We start from the raw sequence: 20,317 nt of genomic DNA, 5'->3' as shown, positions 1-20,317 counted from the left end.
GCATAGTTAAAGTTGGAAATTCCCACCCATTTTTCCACTGTTTCTCCCAATAGACCAACAGATGTTCCTCATTAAATTTTAGCAGATAGATTTCTTGTTGATAACTCTGGTTATTCTTTTATTGCACGTAGGAAGCTGGGAAGTGCCTTGCTATGAAGTGGCTTGGTTTTAAAACACATCTCCATGCCCCAGCAGTTCTCACAGAATTTTTGAAAAATACTGTCATTTCAAAGCACAATGATAAGTCTTGTTGGTTTGGGTCTTCAAGAGTATATTGAAGTACTAAAATTAGATGCAGAATATTAAGTAGTTTCCTGATTAACCAAAACTCCATGTGTCTGAACCTCTCCTTGATTTTATTAACCTTAAGAGGCCCTACAATCTCCCTTGCAAAATTATTTGAAATTTTAATGCTGGAGGACATTGCAAAATAAAATTTACTGGCTCATATTTTGCTGCATCATATCAGGAGGGTGTATTTTTGTGTGCTTGAAACAAGTCCTTCTCAGTGTATCTCTGATCCCAGCTGTGACTTTGCATTTTTTGACAATTTTCTTGGCAATGAAAATGTTTCTTAACCAAAAATTTAATTTTGAAGGAGATAACTAAAAATGTTTTCCCCTGAAATTTTCCATGAGAAGACACATGTTTCTGTAATAAAATTTAATGTTTTCTTTCTGTCCCCATTAATGATGAGCCACAATGAGTGACCTGCTTGTAGATGAAAGGCTGTCACACTTACTGCATTTATTTAACTTGGATGTTGTTCATCTGTCTCATCTCCTACATGTAAAGAATCCTGATGGTTCTGGGTCTTCTGTGTGTTCTGGAGACACATAAACTATAAATGCTAATACTTACCCTTAACTTCCTTCCAGAGCTGTATATTTTCACTGTACCAACAAAAATGCGATCAGCTCTTGGCAGTTTAAATTACATTCAGGGTAACAGAGTCAGTGCTTTGGCCAATTAATAAAATTACACTATTGAAATGGCCAAAGAAATGTAATGTTTGATGCCTAATTACTATCCAAGCCACTATAAATGAGAAATTATTGTGAATCCCCTATTAAAGTACAAAAATATTCACACAGGACATACCACTATGAGGACATACCACTACAAGTGCTCAGTGTTAGAGAGGTTGAAGACATGACTTAACTTCTCATGCATGTACATAATTATCAGTGCATGTACAAAACAAACATTGTGGGTGATTTGAGCCCATCTGTGACAAATTGTGCATGGTCCTTCTCTAGACAGGGGACATGCCAACAACCAGTCAGCATTAGAGCGAAGTGACAGTCACATCTGACACGAGAGAGGTTTTTTTCATGCAGAAGCATCCTGTAGCCAAGTAGAGTTGCCTCAGAAAAAGCTTGGTGTGTGCATCTTCAAATCAGTCTTGTCCTTGTCATGCCTCATTCTCCTGCTTTGGCTATGTCTCTTTAGGTTTGATGCCCTCCATGCCCAGGGCTTCCAACTGGAGTTTTCCCTGGTGTCTGACATAGGTGGCCACACTCTGCCCTGGTCCCTAGCTAACTGATTATCGAGCACCAGTAACAAAAACGTGGAACAGGCCTAGTCCCAATATTTGGTCTTAGTGGAATGCAGCTCAAATCTAGTGACATAAATTCACTTCACGTCTTTTGCTAGATAGGGGAAAACCTTCCTCAAGAAGCTCATAAATCCCTCATTTTCCCCCATGTTTCTTACCCCAGCATAGGTCTCTGACTTCTGAAACCTGTGAGAAAGCAATTTGCTGAAAGGCAAGTGTCTGTGGGGATGCAGGATCATTTAGTGCTGGTTACCACCTCAGGCGTTCTGGAAAGGCTCTGCTACACGAGGTGCATTTCAGAGATCTGACTGTGTGCTAAATGAGTCCTGCATCCCTGCCTCCTAGCTCTCTGAATGTTAGGCAGGTAATTAAGAAATCACACAGCACAGGTGTGCCAGGTGAAGTTTGGTAGCTTGCTTTTGATCTAAATTGAGATGCTCTGGGGATTTAACTTCTTAAACAAAAAGGGCATAAATAAATAATCAGGATTTTTTTTAAGGTTGGAACACGCAGGCTATAAAATTTTGTCTTGGATGTACACAAGTAGGCTATGCTAGAAGATTGTTTAAGGCTAGAGCTTTGTTTTACATGGGGGTGTTGTTTTCATTAACTTGGGTCTGATTAGTTTTTTCACTGGGAATTTCCCCACTGATATAAACAGGAACGGTGTTTGGTTTTTGGGAATTAACTCAGGAATAAGCTATGAAAGTGTCTTTAAGATAGACCTCAAAAAATCAACAAACCAACCCAAAATCTAGACTATTAATTATAACACAGGAGTGAATCAAAGCATTTCTTTTTAATATTCATAATTGAAAATGAGACAGCTTTAAAGTCTGTAATGAGTCCTTCAGTGTACTGCACTCTAGTTAGAGCATTATTTCATAGCTGGAAGCCAAGAAACAGGCTGACAATCAATTCTTAAATTATTCTAAGCCCACACAATAGCCTCTTGCCACAAAGTTTCGGCATGGTGCCTATTTTGCTACCATGTGGGTGGGTGAGATTGGGATAAACAAGAACACAACTGCCCACTTTTGATTTTTCATCTTCACTTGAGTTCAGTCTTGCACAGATGGTTTCTGTAAGTTTGAAGTGTTTCAATGCTTCTCTCTTCTTACACAATTCCCCAATAAACATGAGACAAAAAGGAATGTAAAAAAAGGGTCTTGTATTTTTGAGTTTGAATCAAAAAATGAAGTACCAGGAAATAAGAGTATCACTCTGAAACATTTAGCCTGGCTCTTTGGTCTTCTGAAGTAGGAAAGCTTTCATATACTTTCTCCAAACAAATTGGGTGGCTATCTCTGATCTATCGGAGTGCCCTTAAATTACTTCTTTTGATACCTTGGGGAAGAAAGATAGTGCAGGTGATGTCATAGGGCTCCTTCCAGCCCCACTGTGTGATGCTGGCTCCTCTCCTTTGGAGAGGGAACTTCAAGGGAGGGCACACGGGGTGTGGGTCTGGAGGGGGCTCATGCAAAGCAAGGGCAAGGGCAGGAGCAGCACTCTTGCAACGCTTCAAGCATGCTGTGGACAATTTGCAAATGTTAATATTATCTTTGCTTTTCAGTAAAGCAACAGACCTGTTCACTTTATGGGTTGAAAGCTCTCTTTATGGAGAGTTTGATAGTGGATGTGGTTTACAGCCTGAAGTATAGTACTGGGGAAAAGCTGACATTGCAGCATAGCGTACAGTGCATGGTTTTAGAGAAATGCCTGTCTGATGGACACAGGAATGGATGGAGGTGTTGGTCTGGAACTGTGAAACCAAAGCTGAATATAGACACTGATTTTGCAAAGTCTGGATTCTGGTTTGGGTCAGATAAAGACAGGAACTGAAGCAGCAGAGACCTCCTCCAAAACCATTCTTCTTTTATTTGGTAAGGTTTGGACCTCTGCTTTAACACATTTCCAGGAAGAATAAAAAAAAATGTTAGGTTCTTTGCTGTGTAGTATCCTGAGGGGATAATCCATCCCCATACAATATCATGTTGCAGTTGGTGGATTTGTTTTCTGCTGAAATGTCCTCTACTGTCACCCATTAGGCTTTTCATCAGAACAAGCTTCTTCTCCCACTCTCTCTCTCAGAAGTCTGGAGCATTAACACACATTTCTTCCATCTCCCTCATTCCATCACTTCCTCCTCTTCTCAGCCTTTGTCTAAAATCTGGAGACCAAAAATCAAATATTTTTCTTTACATGCACTTCAAAACATTATTATCTTCTGAAAGTTAAAAAAGGATTTTTTTTCCCTAAATATTATCTAGAATGAAACTTTTTTTTTCTTTACCAGATGTGGTTCAGGGAATTCTGCCCCTTCATGCCATCCTTTCCTTCAGTCATTTGAGTACAGAATTTACCTTTATTCCTTTTTCACTACCACTAATTCCCCTCCAATTACATGACCTGTAAATTAAGATGAAAGGGGAACGTATTCTCAGCTAAAGACCTCAAGTTTGGATTTCTTCCCAAATGGTGAATTCCCCTCGCTGGGCTATTGGGTTTTGTCACTAGAACAAAGACGTTCTGGTGTTTTGACTTTGAGGAGATCTGGAATATTACAGATAACACAGGAGTAATGGGGAAATCTGAACTCTGAGTAAACTCAGCCTGTACTTCACTCCTGTCCAAGCATGAGTCCCACCTGTGGTGTTGCAGAGGATTGTGCATTTACCACCTTGCTTCTGGCCCCATAAGAGATTAGGTAGACAGCAGTTCCCAGCTAGGAATTCAACACTCTTCTCCCAGAGGTGAAGAAATGCCTTCTTTTAAGCAGACTTCAATAAAAATTTTATCTCCTATCTCAACAATGATAAAAGAATCTGGTGAAACAACTTAGAGGACCTCAGAAAAAATAAGTTGGACACACTGGATATGAATTTGACACATCTTAGAGTGATATGAGCCTGTTGTTGACTACTCCACCGTGGCTCTTCCTATGATCCAGGTTAGTGGGATTCAGGGTAGCTTGGGACAGGAGCCGCAGGGAGTAGCTGCACTCTGACTAATAAAGGGTCTCAACAAGTCATGTTAGTGTAGTCTCAATGATGAGCTAAAACAGTCTCAGGTATGCTGAAGCCTGGATATGTGGACACAAAAGATGGGTCCCACCAGAAAACCAGTACAAGTCCCTTACTGCTGCCTTCTGATGTCAAGGGTGGTTGGGTCTTCTACCCTTCACAGGGAAGGTTAAAGCAGCCACTCAAATGCACAAAGGTGATGCTTGTTGCAATTCACCCATTCATAAACAGCAAGTTTAGCCTTGTAGTCCCTTGCAGGGTGAAATGCAGGGACAGGCAGAGCACAGGCTCCTGAGAGTTCAGTGCTTGGGGTCAGGTGTGGGAGACTCCCAAAAGCGACACAAAGTCAATGTGTGCTTTCACCATGAAGCCCAGAGAGTGGACACAGATTCACCTTTGGATCAGACCCATACCGAGATCCTTCCCCTGCCACCTCAGTCTGTTTAATATGCATCGGCAGCATATTAATTACCAGGGAAATTCCATTTCTTGTCCTGCTTAAACAGTGAGGGCTCAAGTCCTGCCAAACACAGTAGGAACTCTCCTTGGTTTCAATGGTCTCTTACATCAGTAATATGCTCAGCAGTTGGAGGGGATTAATCTCTCATTTTTCAGATATCAAACTGAATCTCAAAGAACTTGTGCGACTTCATGTCTCCATTGCAGCTGTAGACCAAAGCACTCTTTCCCCACATGAAAACGCTGTTTCCAGGATTGCATAGGCTGGTTCTGAGTTTAGAATTTATTTAGGTGTCATATTTATAAGTATATGAAATGAAGAGGCTGACAGTAGGGTCTATGGCTCCTTAAAATTTGCATGAATATATGCATGTTACTGTTTGCAAAAATATTTGTGCAGTATGAAACATTAAAGAAAATAATTTAATTGCTTTAAAAATGCAACAATTTATCTTTTGATGTTTTAGTGTGTAGCTGGGCTTTACTTTTAAGTAGGTACTATAACTCCTGTGCTCCTTTTATTTATTACTGAGGCAAATTTGCCACTTGATAGAACAAAAAACAAATAAACAAAAGTAGCAAACAAAAACACAACAAACATGCTGCTGACTTATAGTCAGATCTCCCCCAGGTAAAAGACTTATTTTCTTCTTTTTTGAAAATTAAATCTTAATCTCGTTAGATCTTGGAGGAAAATAGTTCTGATATGTTTTCTGTAGGTAAAAGGACTTGCTTAATGTGCTTTGTTTATGTTACTGTTTTCACAGTAAGTAATAATATTTATTAGGGCTATTATCCATTTATAGAATCTGTTTGACAATGGCTTTTTAATGAAATATAAGCTTTTCTGGACACACGTTAAGAAAACATAGTACCACAATAACACGGGCTTTGTCAATAGGTCTCTGAAACATGGAAACATACATTGGTCTCAATCCAGGATATATGACTATTGACTTTAGTTGCAGACCAAGAATTCTGTCTTGTATTTATGTGTTTCTACACTCTAATTTCCCTAATTACTCCATCAAAACATCTCGCTTGTCCCCCCATTTTCTGGGGTATGTGGACATGCTCAGAGTTGTACCCAGGAGAGCTCTCCTCCTATGGACTTCTTCCAGTGTCCACGGCTCAGCAGCCTGGCAGAACAGCACTTCGAAAGATCTAATACACAAGGCAGGTGAGTTTAGAGATAAAAGCTTATAGTTGGAATTACATGCAGAAAGAGCCTGAAAGCAGGTGCAGGCTCCTAAGGGCTGCAGCAGAGCCGACCTTGGTAACCCAGATGGGAGGAGCCAAGGGCACAGATAGCAGAGGTCACACGTGAGAGGTCGTGCCTTCATGTCCACTCTGTACTGGACAGAGAGAGAACAGGGCTCACTGTGTTTGTTGGGACATCCAGGTATTGCTGAGATTTCCATATGTTTCCAGTTTTGAAAACATGGACTGACAAAGGCAGGCAAACCATCAGGATAAGGCCAGCTGGTACGTGCCGTTAGATTTGATTATTTCCCTGCCTTTGTACAGATACCGAAGAGGGGAACCTTGCTGATGCATGGCAGTGCAGTCTCTGGATACTGAACCAGACAGTGAAGAGAGACATAGCTCTGCTAAGTCTACTATACCAAGACCTGCAGGTAATCCTACATCCACTATTGTCTTTGGGGCTTGTTTGCTGAGGAGATCCTTGTAATTGCACACCCTCTCCTTGAACTAGACAGCTGTTTTAGATGACCTCTAGGCATATTTACAAGTACTTTCAAATGTTCTGGAGCATAAGTAATGCAAGTACGGTATTATTCATTGGCTACCTTTTGTAATTCTTATATAACTTACAATAAACTTGTGGTCTAGATAGTCTACTGAGAGAACAGAAAGTGACAATCAACAGCATCACATCCTGCAGCAGAACATTCCTTCCTAGTATGGCAGGTTGGAAAAGCATTGTACAGCCCTTCCACGGAAGGACTGGGAGTGTGGTTAGGAGTTTTCTGCAGCTGTTAGGTGGAGCACTGCATCTTACAGAGAAATGCTAGAGACCTGTTTATATATATAAATTGTCAGCTGCTGGGTGTTTGTTAGATTAATGTCCTCTCCTTAGCATGAATGCATAGAAGGTAGACCATGTGATTATGCAGGTATGGTAATTATCCTTCAAAGAGTTGGAAAGCTTTGACGTAACCTCTGTGTCCCAAGTGTGCTGGTTCCAGCACTCGCTAGAGGGAAGAATGAGGACTTGAATCTGCAAGTCTTTCCCATGTGACAATCTGGTATTGTGCTTTATAAAATCTGGCAAAATTGTAAATGACAGTAACCTTTATAAGCATTAAAATGACTTAGCAGAGTTTGGTTTTTTTTCCCTGATAAATAAATTCTCTGATGTGCTGCTCTAACATGCAGAGACATGCATGAACTATTGTAAGTACTCCAATTTATAAATGCTTCACAACAGGCCACAACAAGCTAGCATCAGCTTTTAAGTATTTTAAAATTATTTTTTACATGTCTTTACAGCATGTTATAATGCATCTTAAAATAAAGCATTTTCTCTGGTGAATATTAATTATTATTTTCCAACTGTATCTACAATGCAGTGACACTTGACTGGGAATGTAAGGGCTGAATCAGCCTCACACAAGTTCACCCAAAGAGGAGAGCCCATATTTCTGCATCAGCATTCCAGAATCCGTAGGCAAAGAGAGCAGGCATTCAGCATCTAACAATCCTGGATTCAGACCTTGTCTCAACAATGCCAGAGGAGAGAAATCTTCAACTCTTTCTCTGGCCCGGTGTCATTCTGCTCCTGGATGAATCCCTTGGATGATCCCTGGCCCTGGTCCATGCCTTGGCATGTTGGGGGGCTGCCGATGGACCCTGTTACCAACCCCTGGCTCTGCCCACATCAACCCTGCTGGGACTGGCACCACTGAGGAGGGATGGGACTGTGTTAGGTCCTGCTCAGCTCCACAGCCCCCAAAGTGAAGAAGCATCCGGATTTTATGATATTTTCTTGAAAGAATAGCAAGCATAGTGCTGAAGTGCAGTCAGTAACATTAGACTTGTTTTCCAAGCTTTTTAGGGACACAGAGCTTCTTTCCCAAACACAGACAGCTATCTTTCCCCCAGCCCCTCCCAGGTCTGTGTCTTCTTTGTGTACTTTTTGGTCTAGCTTGTATTACTAGGAGCTCTAAGGCTCATCAGATTTTGTTGTGTGATTTAAGTGGGTTTTGCCAAGAAGAAATGTTAGTTTCTAATCATCAATAAGAACAGGCGTGGCAGGACACCTATGAACCTGTTGATCTGGGTTTTTATCCAATAATGATATGCTTTTTAATAGGAGGTCATACCAAATGCAGACACCTTTTTTGTTTTCATAGAAATCCGTCCCAGCTGCCAGCAGACAAAGTCCGATCCCTTTGTACAGCAGAGGTGCTGTGAACTAATGTTAGTGTCAAGCCTCATTGTCTACATCCAAGGAGAAAAACGTTAAATTTTCAAGATCAATGAACACCATCTACTTTCATGATGCATTGTTCTCACTAACAGTGATGTACGGGAAGCACCTGAGAGTCAATCTGGAAACTTCGTTGGCCAGGACACAACAATATCTCTTGGTTTTTGATGCGTGGTCTGGCAGCTGTTGCTGCTAATCTGGTTATCAGGGCCTGCAGGTGTATCTGTATTTACACAACTGGCTTCTAAGGACCTACATTTATTAAGTCATGATTTATACTCTACAGATTGCTTGCGTTTTTAAATTTTTTTAAAATATTTTTTATTGAACAGCGAGGATGAGAAAGAATGAGGGAAGCCTAGTATTAGTTTCATGTAGGTTCAAGGTTTGTTAAGTTCCCCTGCATCAGTTTACATTCCTAGATGTTTCCCTGTCTGTGCTGAGATGAGTCAGTGAGGAGAGCTGGCGGCAGCGAGGTTTAGGTACCACGCACAGCTGTCGGACCCACTGGAGCTTAGTTCTTCGTGGGGCCTGTGCCACATGCTGCTGCTGGGTGCTGACTGGGAGGATTTGGGTGCTACAGCCTATGAATTTGGATCTCCTGCCTTTGTGACCTGATATGGAATCTCCCCCTGGCGTTGCCCTGCACCAGAAGCGGGTGCAGGGATGGTGCTGCCAGAATAGACATGCCCACTGCAGTGCCATCAGGGCGCATCCAGATAGATGAACTTCCTGGCTCTCATTTCATGCTTTTCTCCCCTAGATTACAGGGAAGGCAAGGGTGGGTCTGGCAGACAGTGCCCTGGGCAATGGCTTATTTGAGGAGTCTGAAGGGTATACAAATGAATATGCCTCTTTTGTTATACTGGGATAAGGAATAATAAAGTTACTGCATGCCCTTTCAAATGCCATTAAGTTTTCTGTAGCAAAGTGGCTCTCAGGACTGTATTTTGGATTTACCAGGAATAATTCTGTATCTGTTAGCCCCACTAATAATGAATTATTTCTTCTCCTGCCCCTGAAGCATCTTGCTTCAGCCCTAGGGTCAGACGTGAGGTTCTGATTCTGGCTAAACTTTCACCAATTTCATTATGTGCTCCCCAGATCACTTGAGCTAACGACTGAAATTGTGTCTCTTGGAATGACAGAGTCATCCTATGATGTAGTTACCTGTGTAATGTGCAATTATTGTCCAAAGACACTGCCTTTTTATTGGTGTTTTTGTAATATAATTTTTTGGTCTTGATGATAAATTCAATTGCCCTGTCATGTGACCGACCAAACACTTCTTGGCAGGTGGCTGTCTTTCATGTAAAAGAGATCATATTTTCATTCATTTTATTTTAAGTGACCTGTAGACATTTTCATAAGAGAGCAGACTCACAGTCATGGTTTGCAGAGGAATAACACTAGAATTTTTCTAATTCTCACTAGTCCTCTGAAGTTTTCTCTTACTTTCCCTTCTTGAATTTGTCACTGAAGACCCTGACACTTTGGTAATTGAGTAGAATATTAGACATCCAAAAATGAATGTCCATAAAAATGAACTAACAGGAGCCAAGCAACATCAAGGAGAAATATTGCAGTGGGTGCTAGAATCCATTCCAATTCATGACTCTGCTCTTCTTGGTATTCAGTTTAAATCAGAAATTCTGTCAGTAATTATTCACTTCCACAATATTCCAGTTTTGCATTGCTGCATATTTTAGATGTAAAGAAAAGTATTGATTATTTCAGTGATTGGAAAAAACCTTTTAAGTTATCTTGCTTGTGGTTTCTGGTGAAGTTCCCAGGTCCAGACCACTGGAGATCTCAGAACAACCTTGTGGCTGCTTTTTGTGGTGGGGAAACACGTCCTTCATGATCTCAGTCAAAAAGGGAGCTGCCTGGAGCTTGATGCTTGTGAGGCAGAATCATCTGCATCAGATGGGGCAGGTCTTGTGACATGACTTGTGAGAGGGACTAACTCTGCTACTGCTTAGTCTTCTTTTTGATGATGGCCCTGATTAACCAGTTTTCTGCAGTGTGGAGAGGCAAAGGATTATTTAGGAAAGGCATTGTTCTCCAAATATCCACCTTTTGGGGACTAAATTGATTTCTGTTTTGTAACTGGTGAAGAACAGAGGATGTGGGAGCCTTGCTAGGTTTTGTTTTACAGTGCTGGGAGGTACTGATGGAGGCTGGGTGATTATCTGCTTTGTAACAGCCCTTCACGGCACATCTACATGGGCAATACACTGGGATGTTTCTGACCTGGGAAAAACAATAATTTGATAATGAACTATTTGGGATATGATTTTGCTGAAGATGTTAATCCCTGAGCTGTGTCTCTTTTTCCGGACAATGATAACAGGAAAATGACTGTCACTCAGCAGAAACTTACTGTGAGCCAGAGGAGTAAAGCCATGCTGGACTGTATGTGGGCAGCTGTAATTCTCCTTGAATCCCTGGGTCTGGGGAACAGCTAGAAATGGACACCTCTGGAGGTCAATGAAGAGGTGATCTGGAAGACCCACTGAGAGCTAAAAGAACTGCAGCCATCGGGAAGCAGTAGGTGCAGTATTTATTAGAACAAGACCATCTTAACAGGAGTCTAAGCAGATAATGAGTTTTACAAACTTCTACTGATTCCTGTCAGTGTGTGCACAGCACATCCTCTAAATTGTTGCAAAGCACTTTTTGCACTGACTCGTAATCCTCAATGTAAAGACAAATACAGACAGATCATTGCATTCATTTATGTGTGGGACAGACTGCTATTCCCTAGCACCACTGAATGCCTGTAAAAAAATTAAATCATGTACTGACAAACGTACACAAAAAATCAAGGTAATACTTTATCATAGTGTTGAGCCCCATTTCCGCAGCAGAGTTCCTCTTTCAGCTGAAGTGGGCCATTACAATAATACACTGCAAACTCTACAATATTTCAAGGGAAAATAAAGGGACATTGTCATCATATTGTCCTTCACTAACAAAAGTTACCTCCACTGTTTAAATAATATCCTTGGTCTTTGGCTCCATGCATTATTTAATAATCTTGGAAACTTCTGTGACCTTTAAGCAATAGTAAACTGTGATTGCTTGACAAATAGGTCAATGTTTGTATAATAGTTGTGTCTTTGGAGGTACAAAAATATTCATCAGAATGCTTTGACTGACTTCCCCCACCCTTCCTTTCGTTGGCAGTTTTCCCTCAGCATTGCCCTTTGTTAAATATTATTCCACTTCAAGGGTATCTGCAGGACTAGGAAGCAGGCAGTATATTATGGTCCTTGAAAACACAGGGTGGGGGAGGTGGTGTGTCTCTGAGACACATTCACACATGCATACACATATATGCCATGAGTAGCTGTTACTGTTGATAGAAATTATGGGTTAAAAAAGTCAGTGAAAGGATTTGGTATCTAGTGTGCTAAGCACCTTGGTGTAGATATGTTGGATTTATTCCTGGTTAACATGCACCCTGTTTTAGGGGGATGATAAACTGGTATTTGCTGTTTGAAGGGCATACTTGAAAGCAAAGAACTGAGTTTGAACTTCTGGTTTTATTGTTAGCAGTGTTGGTTGCAGGGCCAGTTAAGCAAACACGTGGGCTCCTGCATGCTCCTTAGCAGTACTTAGAGGGAAAGTTGTGTTGACACATTCTCTATTACTTAAGTTTGAATTAGGGTGATCATAAAAGTCAGAAGTGGCCTCAAACAAGAATATTGAAGCATGCAATAACTTTGCTCTATGGCATTTTGTATGAAGGTGTCTGTGGTTTCACCATCGACTGCTGAATGTTACATGCCTTAGTGATATCTATTTCACACTGGAAACTGCCCCAGAATAGCTGGATAAGAATAGTGAAATACCATAGTTTCACTTTAAAAAAATAGATATATTTTCTATTGCAGTGCAAAATACACACATGAATATAAATACAAACACATAAATATATATTATTAAAATATATAATGCTTTGGGGGATGAAAAACTTGGAAAACAGCTCCAGGTTTTTAAACACAGCATTGTCAATATTCTGCCTCTTTTAGCCTCTCTTATGGTGCAGAGTTGTGTTTGTCAACATACAGTTTTTGCACTCAAAAATTTTTCCACGCCACCTTTCTTAGAGAAGGAATCAGACACAGCACATTTGCTATTTGCAAATGTCTTTGATTGCAACTGATACCACACTGCAAATCCTACGTGCTTTTTGAGCATCAGACGAAAGGCTAAGAAGATGATTTTGATAAGTTTTCCAGAAATCAGCTAGACTATTTGGATTTCAAACAGGGCTCTGGACCAGTCCATAAGCATTATGAGGACCATAATTTTGGGTGCATTTGCCTAGCAGCCACCTCTAGGTTAAGAGTTGAAACCCATTTTGTGCCTGGCTGGTGTGTGTTATGGTATATCTGAGGTCAAGGTCTGGTTTAACAATGAGGAAATCTTTCTAGCTTGGGGGAGGTTACATATGCACTTGGCATATTTGAACTAAAGCATCTTTATCTGTTGGCTTCTTTTTTAAAGGCGGAAGCTCTTTCAGCGCTTTCAACTCGAAGCGGGGTAGAAGGAGCCGTTGGCATTTCGGTGCCATCTTTGAGCTGGATCTCAAGGATAAATTCCTGCCCTCTGCTTGGCTTGCACCATTATTAACACTGTAACTGGGACACTCTCTGAAGTACTTCTGACTCAGTAGTTCTCCATTAATTAATTAGTAATCCTCTCTCTGAGAATACTGCCAGGTTACAACAGATACTGATAACTCCGAAGTATTTATTGCATTCAATAAATAGAGGCTTCAAAGGATGTACCTGGTAGTGAGGTGTGGGTATTTAATTATTTCCAGTACTAAAGCTGTGAAAGGAAGCTGTAAGCCTTGTCTTCTATTTTTTCCATCCCTTGGACAATAATCAGTTTTAAAAGATTTATCTTTATTTAATCTTTAACTTTTGGAAAAAAAATTTATTGTGTATTCTAGGTTTATACTTTGGCTGGCAGCAAAACAGAGCCACCTCTTAGCTCTCTGACTATCTGAAATACTAAAAAAAAAGAAAAAGTAACTCAGGTAAGCACTCTATTGGAGTTGAGGTGGGGGTACATTAGAACAAGAAAATTAATCCCTGTATTTACTCATCAGCAGTGACTTCAAGCTGCAAATTACATATGTATTTATAAAATACACTATTTTAAATGTTTATTGAAGAATCAGTCAGTATGAGAGGAAGGATCTAAACATTTTTGTTTTCCTTTATCTCAAGGAATAAAGAATAACAAAATTTTCAGGAGAAGATCCCCAAAGATACAGACAGTCTTAGAAAACACTTTCTAGCAATAAAAAAGCAAAGAGTGTACAAAGTCAGGTTTGTCAGGGAAAAGAGTTTTCAAACTGTCAGAAATGTTTTCCTGAGTGTCACTTTTTATGATAATCTACTGTCACTGAGGATATCTACACTTACAAGAAAATAAGATAAAATACATAATAAAGTAAAAATAAGTGTTTTAATAATGGCTCATTGGAATAAAAGTGAAATTTTATAATTGAGCATTTTTCATCTTCCTCCTCTCTGCTGTTCTGGCCCTTAATGGTTTCTTTTGCTGTCTTTTCCCACTTTTCCTACTTTCATTCCTCTGCAGTTTTGACTACCTCTTCTCATTCTTTTTCCCTAATCTTCACCTAAAACACCACTCTCCTCACTCATCCATGAAGTCTTGGGACTGCTCTTGTTCACCCCAGCCATGAATTGCCTTTTGCCCATGGCCAGTTTGTTTAACTCTGGGGCAATATTTCCAGTGTTAAAATGGTGAAGTTGTATAGAATTTGTTCATACACTCTCTTTCCAGTTCCTGTATATTCCAGAGGCCTTTCCAGGACTACTTTTTCTCAGCACGTCCTCTTGTTGTCCCATGTTCCCTGACCATGCCTGTCCTGGCTGCCCATTTCTTTCTCATATTTTTTCTTTTTTTCCTCTTTCCTCCTCCACCCCCTCATCCACAAATGCAAACCCTTATTTTTATATCAATCAGAAATATTGTGGCAAAATTTTCCTAAACCCAGCCTTAAACAATGTAACTTTTCTTTTGCATATTTCTACTCCTTGTCTTTTCTGAATAATATCCATTTTCCAATGATAATTTTAATTCTTGGGAGGAAATTCTTATCACCTCCTACAAAAAAAATCAATTATTAATTTTAGCATCTCCACATTTAGGATCTCTTTTTTCATGGTGCTCGTAAAATAGAAGTTAGGGCACTGGTGTACAGAGATTTTCTGCTAGACATTTCCATTTTCTCTGGGTGCTTTCATCCTTACTTCTATGCAAATGATAAATGATGTATAGAAGAAGGTAAAACAATCTATTAGTGCAGTAGACACAGCAATTGCTGTAGTGGGATCCAGTTTAATATATCTTCAACATTGTCTTATCATTATTTTTCTTAGTGAATCATAAAATCATAGAATGGTTTGGATTGGAAGAGACATTAAAGATCATCTTTTTCCAACTCCCCTGCCATGGTCAGGGACACCTTCCACCAGAGCAGGTTGCTCCAAGCCCTATCCAATCTGGCCTTCAACACTTCCAGGGATGGGGCATCCACAACTTCCCCAAGTAACCTATTCCAGTGTCTCACCACCCTCACAGGGAAGAACTTCTTCCTTATATCTAAATCTAAATTCAACTTGATCAAATTCCTAGTGAAGAAAAGTAAAATTTTACATGTTCACAAAAGTTATATGGCACCCAAAAGAACTGTAAAACAAGATTTCCCATATTTGCAGCCAGTTGTACCAGCATCAAATGGGCACTGTATCAGCCCCAAACTCCTACAATATTAGTGGAAAAATGTTTTCATTGTAAGATAAATTTTCAGAAGACTTAGATAGCAGTTTTATCAAATTAACTAACTTTGGAAGAGTGGGAGGATAGCTGGGAGAGTATTTCAGGGGAGAGAATATGATGTCCTCCCTTCCAAGCTTCAAGTCCCAGCATGTCCTGAAATCCACAAACCAGTTCTGCTCTGACAACGTGCAGTGACCTTGTGGAGAAACAGTGGTTTGTCAAAAGGAACTGTTGATTCATCATGTTTAATACCATCCTTCAGGATTCCAGGAAAATGGGTGCATGGTGAAATATCAGTTATAGCTTTTATGAGTAACATCTTTAATGTGAAAACCATTGCTTTTTAAGTCCACTATGATTCATACGAATAAATGAATATACCTTAAGCCATTAGTATTTAGCATACAGGATGGCAGAGAACAGCTCAAAACCTACAGCAACTGAGCTGAAAGAATGAATTGAAAAATCATAACAAAGCAATAAATGTTTAGTACGTGATGCATGTGCATCAAGGCAATGAAACATTGGAAGCAGAGAATGACATTTTTCTGACCTGTCTAATATAAGAAGTTGATCACAAGAAACAGTAATGTAAAGAAAATACATTTTTTTTCTCATATCTGTATTATTGCAAATTGCTCTGCTGTGAAGGAAAATCAATTGTTATTATGGCTATTGAGTGCTTTTTAATAGCGTGTTTTTATACACAGCTTTTTGGTAAGCATTACTTTAAATTCAAACATCTTTGTAAATCTCTTATGTGGACTATCTTATAACTTAGATATGATTCAAGTTATGCTTGTAAAATCTCCACTTAAAAGGAATCTCCATGTGACAGGTAATTGGCTTCAGGCCTGGTTTTTGTTATTGATTTAACTTAATGCCAATGTACACAGGTGTGTTGGCGGGTTGTTCAAGCTTCCAAGGCACCCACATTTGGCAGGACAATAAATTGTTGCATAATAAGATTATTTTCCCCCTTCAATCTTGAATCTTTTCAAGAGTTGTATTTTAAACCTTTGTAGGTATGTATGTGGGTGAGGGAAAAATACCCAACCATGTTACCATGAGGCATGTTTCAATTTATTGTTTGAGGTGCTCAAGGAAACAGCATCATGTAGATATCTGCAAATATATATATATATATATATATATATATATATATATATGCCAGCTGAAGAGAAAAAAACAAACCCCTTACATAAATTAGCTTGTTTCTTAATTTATTTTTTTCATTATGTGAAAAATTCTACATTGTTGTCAAATGAAATGGTCTATTTTAGAAAGAAATACAGCACTGAAAATATCAGCTGTTCAATGTGCTTTAAATGCAGACAGCAGATGTGATTTGCCCTTGCACACAGAAATATCTGCATCACAGACATCCAACTGAGGCCTCATTTGAATACTTTGAGCAAAATCCTGGCTCTGTTGAAGTTGATGGGAATTCTGCCATTAATATCAGTTGGGCTTCAGTTGCCTTCTCTAGTAATGAAATGTGTGGCAAGGAAGGTATCCTTGAGGAACACACTGGCTCGCAAGGAGAAAATGAAGAATGCCCCAGCAGGTCACAGGTGATGCAAATTCTCGGGAGAGCAGTGACCTTGGAGGAAAAGAAGGGGAAGCACTGCTTTTTACAGAGGTGGGAGGAGATTTCATGAAAGGATGTGGAAGAGTGTTGCAAGTATAGCAGGTAGCATGATTGAACGTGTAAAATCGTGGGGAGGAGAAAACACTTCTACTTTCACAAGCCTGAAGAAAAGAATGAAGAATTAAGTGCTGTTTCCAAACTTTAGAAGAGTATGAATTGGGGGAAAAGGTTTGTGATGGCTCTTCTTTCACACAGATGTTTCTGTTGGGCTTAGTTCAAAAGGAAGGATTTGTTTATCTTTCCAGATTTGTCCACTAATCTCTGTTTCAGAGGAAAGCTATCCGTCCCCTCACAAGGAGAAGGCCACATCTGAGAAAGCCAGCTCAGGACAGGAGTGAAGTGCTTCACCTGGATGATTCAGAGCAGCTGTGTTGCACTGGAGTAGGCATTCAGTCAATCCCTCTCCTGGGCCAAGAGCTGGTTTTTTCATCCTTTTTGAAGAAATATAATACTGTCAGCAAACTAATACAACAGCACAGCCCCAGTGATGGCTTTGGAAGTAATGTGGTTCCTTAATGTTTTTCCACACTGATTTCAAGGAGCCAACCCCCATAGCCTGGGCTGGTTTAAGAGAAGTGTATTGGATACTGCTGGTAAATACATAGCAATAATACATTACTGTAGATCTATTATATTTTATGATGCCAGAGCCAATCCATTAACTTCTTGGCATAAGCTGCAATTACTCCAAAGGAGCATTTGCAAGCATCAGGTCAAATTGTGCTCTGAGATGCCTTAGGTTAAAAGTCATCAACACCTTAGACAAGAAGTTGTCTGGGTCTGTGTGAAGCAGATTACACACATCCACTAAAAATCCTTATGAAATATTTATGAAAAGCTCATTGCTCTGGATGCCCACTAGACACTATTTTGAAATAAAATAACGAATGTTTTTCTTTTCTTTAAATTACTGAATATTTTATTCCAAAGTATATGGTGATGGATTAAAACATACAAAATCCAAACCTTGTCAACATAGAGCTTTGTTTTAATTTAAAAGAGAACACAAACTTCTCAGAAATACCATTCCTTTTCCTTTGCAAGTGTTTCCATCTGAAAGATGCCAATCTGGAAACAAGAGGCTGTGCATGTTTATGTGTGAAAGATGAGGACGAGGGAGGTTTGTACCTCTCAAAGTGATGCAGAACAAAATCAGAGCCAGGTCACTGTTTTCAAATGGTTTATTAATCCTGATAAACACAGCTGGGAGAAGCAGCACCACAGATGGAAAATGGTCCCAGATGCTGTGGTCACAGCACAGAGGCAGGTACTGCCATGTGTGCTCTTGCAGACAGTGGGAAGCCCCCCTCCCTCCCCTATGCTTTAAAACCAAACCAAACCAAACCAATTTACTTCAATGCACACAAGAGAATGTTTGGCATCTGCTACTGAGCAGCATTCTTGCTGTGTTTCACTATCTATCAAATGGCACGCTCGTCCTCTGCTAAGAAAAATACTTGTTCCCAATACTAATCATGCTCCCTGACTACCCTCTAGTGTATATTCTTCCAGGACTGCTATCCATCCATGCAGTCATTTGAAAGATATTAAAATTATTATGAGGAAATCTCTCACCTATTATGCTAGCAAGAGCTGGGATCTGCTCCAGAGGCAATGCCTGCCATTCCCAGAGAGAGGGCCTTATGTCTCCCTTTGTCCAGTGCCCCATCTAAATGAAGAGACATCATTGCAGGGCCTCCATGGGGAGTCTCAGGCAGGGTTCTGGTTTGAGGGGAAGATTGTCAAGGTACAAACTCTTGGAGAAATTAAAAATAAATTCATGAAAATAGGAGTTGGTAAATAGATCCCAGAGCCTCTTGTGACTGTAGGCTTAAAAAGAAAAAGGAAAATGTCATTGTAAAATACCTGAAGATGCTTGAGAGGCAGCAGCTGGGAACTCAGAGAGAAGATTTCTCTCTTCTGCTGTTTTTTTGGTGAGATTGACCTACCGTATCCACACAGGCCCCAGCTCCTCCACTATAGCTACAAGATGTATCCCTGGTCAGATCCTTTAGGGAGTTTCTTAGGATAAGATTGAGACTCTTCTCATCAGCTTCTGGAGTTCCTGAAAGTATTAGCAATTTGTTCCTCCACCTGAGAAATTGTCTTGGATTTCTCAAGAAGAAAAGTGCTTGTTTTCTGATCTCTGCCTGGAAATGAAACATCCTGACTTGGTCCTGCATAGTTCCAAGAATTAAATACCTTCCATGAATCTCTAAAGATTTGAGATTTCAACCCCTTCCTACCAGAAGGCTGTTTGTGACTGCATCAGCAGGTGCCCTGAGACACCTCTGCAAACTGCTGCTGCTGAGGAGCAACAGAGAGCAGCCAGGAACATCCTCACACGGTGCTGTCATGTGCTCTGCAGGCCACGGCTAAACCACCGTCATTACGGTGAATTCTTCAGATGTTTGTACAGGAGAGGGTGGGATTTGTGTCATTTATCTTTCAACATCTACAAAGTAGATGTCTGCAGTTGTGCTAATCACTCTGGGTTCCCTTTATAGTCAAGGAAGACCAATAAGTGCTTTTAAGGTGCAATTTGCCTGGCCTATTACAGACATTTACTTTGAGATGACATGAATCACACCGAAGGTTCCTACATGTGCAGACTGCCGAGGTTCTCACTGACTATACCCTCAGCCTGGGGTGACTGGCTTAAATGCACACTGTATTTACAGTACATGTAATATACACATTTATGTCTCTGTGTTTAATTAGATGAGAAACTCCCACTGCCCATTACAGACCCAGCTTTGAATACAGGTGATGTAGGCAGTTTCTGCAGAACTTCTTGAGCAAGCAGTGGATCCTTCTCTTTCCATGAGGTAGAAGAAACATCTTTGTTCACAGGAGGATCGTTTTTCACAAAATGTACAAGGATCAGCTACAGCAGCCACATCTTCCTGTTCCCCATCTCTCTCCTTCTCCACAGAGTAGGAGCAGAAGGGGTCATGGGCATGAAACTTTGGATGACCCTCTTTTAGAGGAACACTTTATGTGCACACTTACATAGCCAAATGAACAAGAAAACATAGAACTTTCCTCAGGAGCCCCAAATGTTGCCTAGAAAAAGTTTGCAATGAATTATTACTATTATTTTTAATTTAAACTGCACCATGAAGGTTCAAAATTTTTAATATAGTGGTGTTAATAAAGCCATAAGAGTTTAAAGATATGAGTAGGACAAGATATATATAGGAGGAAGAAATAGATTTTATTATCCTGATTGATGTATTGGGAAAGCAGACAAGCTTTAGGCATGAGGTCTTTGGGTAAACAGTAACAGGGAGACTCTGTCCTCAAAAGTAAGTTAATGGATAGCATAAACTCCACAGGGATTG

The sequence above is a fragment of the Corvus cornix genome, chromosome 2 (genome assembly GCF_000738735.6).
Source record: "Corvus cornix cornix isolate S_Up_H32 chromosome 2, ASM73873v5, whole genome shotgun sequence".
Classification (NCBI taxonomy): Eukaryota; Metazoa; Chordata; class Aves; order Passeriformes; family Corvidae; genus Corvus; species Corvus cornix.
Note: the sequence above shows the minus strand (reverse complement) of the source record.